This window comes from Pseudorca crassidens, chromosome 13, assembly GCF_039906515.1.
Source record: "Pseudorca crassidens isolate mPseCra1 chromosome 13, mPseCra1.hap1, whole genome shotgun sequence".
NCBI classification, from domain to species: Eukaryota; Metazoa; Chordata; class Mammalia; order Artiodactyla; family Delphinidae; genus Pseudorca; species Pseudorca crassidens.
The window spans coordinates 83,923,321-83,925,746 of NC_090308.1; the positions used below are offsets into that span (position 1 = coordinate 83,923,321).

Here is a 2,426-nt window from a genome sequence, read left to right on the forward strand (position 1 = left end):
CTTAACTTTTCAAATAATTAAAAAATTTCAACTTATTTACTGTGTCATTGAAATTATCAGTCAACATCTTTTAATCAGGATCCTAGTTAAAAAATCCAAAACGTTTAAGAATAAGCAAAGATAATTACATTTTTTAATCATTTAGGTATTTCAACATATAAAATTACATTTACTTTTTTAAGTAGGTTCCAAGAAGATCACATGATGCTGAGTATTCACACATTGTATCATAAATATTTCATTTTGCAGACTCCTTTCTTAAGTACCTGATTTTTATTTAGTTTAATGCATTATTAACTGTAATAGAATTTGATTGAGAATCCTGACTACCTTTTGACAGATCAGTTTATGAGAACATTGATAATTCCAGGATTAGCAAAATTTTTCTGTAGAAGGCCACATATATTTTGGTCTTGGCATGTCAGATAGATTCCATCTTAACTAATCAACTCTGCCACTGTAGGGCAACCATAGGCATTACCCAAATTAATGGGCATGGGTAAGTTCCAATAAGACTTAATTCACAAAAATTAATGGCTGAATGGATTTGATCTTTGGGCTGTGGTTTGTCTTCACTGAATATACTGTCATGGAAATGACTGGAAAATCCTAAAACTTTTGGAAAAGCCACTCTAGCAATCCTCAGTACAAAGGATATGGTGTTTGGGTGAATTGTGAAATGATGTGTTTTAGTCTACTGTGGTTATTCAGAATAATATATAACTTAGTCAAGATTTACCATTTTTAAAGAAAATAAAAAGACACAGTTCCTAGACAACCTTGCTTCAAAAATAAGACTAAATATTCTGAAAGTGTAGATTAGAAAGTCATAATTAGATCCATAAACTACATAAAGATAAGGAATTTAAATGAACAATAACCTATGAACTTTATATTTACTTCTGTTGCTTAACCATATGGCTTTTATCTTAGAATATAAAAATGATAGAGCAAAATACATGCATTTAAATAAGAAGAAAGATAGAGTCAGGGAGGTTAAGTGACTCCCATGATCACAGCTAGTGTCATTATTTAGTTGAATAAGCAACCTATCTGTTCACAGTTAAAGAACAATTCTACCCATATTTGACTGGTGGTGGCTACTGAGCTTAGGCTTTCTGATGTTAGCTGGAGAGGGAGATGGCATGAACAGTGGTCCTGGCATCAGGGCCTGCCACTTCTCACCTCAGCATTCAAGCACTGCAGCAGCCACCACAGTCCTGAGAGAGGCCGTGAAGTGTGTGGAGGTTGGAGGCTGGAGCTGCAGGTAAGACTTGCCTACTGATCAGTTACACAACCAGTGCATTTCCTGGAGAATACATCCCCACTCTTTTTGACAATGATTCTGGAAAAGTTATAGCAGATGGAAAACTGTTGAATCTGGGTTTATGGATATAGCTGGACAAGAATATGATGACAGATTATGTCCCCTATCCTATCTGTAAACAAATGTATTCTTATTTACTTTTGTCTTATGAGTTTGGCATCATTTATAGATATTTGTGCAAAGTGGTATCCTGAAGTGCAACCCCAGGATACCAACACTCCCATCATCCAGGGCTTGATCTTAGGGATGATAAAGATGCAATGAAGAAACTAAGGAGAAGAAGCTGATTCCCATGATGACCCCCAGGGTTTAGCCATAGCCAGGTGATCATTGTTGTAAAACCTGGGGTGCTCTGCCCTCACACAATGAGTCCTCAAGAGAGTGTGAGATAAAGCTTTTCCAGCAGTCTGGTGCCCACCTTCCATCAAGAAGAGAAAGAGAACCTGCTGTTGTAAAATACCTTGAGACAAATGAAAATAGAAACAAAACATTCCAAAATCTATGGCATGTAGTAAAAGCAGTTCTAAGAGGAAAGTTTATAGTAATACAGCCCTACCTCAAGAAATAAGAAAAATCTCAAATAAGCAATCTAACATTACACCTAAAGGAACTAGAAAAAACAAACAAAAAATAAAACCCAAAGTTAGTAGAAGGAAGGAAATAATAAAGATCAAAATAGAAATAAATGAGATAGGGACTGTAAAAAAAACAATAGAAAAGATCAGTGAGTCTAAGAATTGGTTCATTGGAAAGACAAACAAAATTGGAAAAACCTTTAGTGAGACACACCAAGGGAAAAAAAAAAGGGGCTCAAATAAAATCAAAATTGAAAGAAAAAAAAAAATTACACCTAGGGGGCTTCCCTGGTGGCACAGCCGTTGAGAATCTGTCTGCTAATGCAGGGCACACGGGTTCGAGCCCTGGTCTGGGAAGATCCCACATGCCACGGAGCAGCTAGGCCTGTGAGCCACAACTACTGAGCCTGCGCGTCTGGAGCCTGTGCTCAGCAACAAGAGAGGCCGCGATAGTGAGAGGCCCGCGCACCGCGATGAAGAGTGGACCCCGCTTGCCACAGCTAGAGGAAGCCCTCGCACAGAAA

General features: G+C 37.6%; 1 pseudogene; it reads left to right on the plus strand.

Moving 5' to 3' along the window:
• Positions 1-1,145: 1,145 nt before the first annotated feature.
• LOC137204909 (ras-related C3 botulinum toxin substrate 1 pseudogene) lies at positions 1,146-1,792 on the plus strand (annotated as a pseudogene).
• The last annotated feature ends 634 nt before the right edge of the window (positions 1,793-2,426 follow it).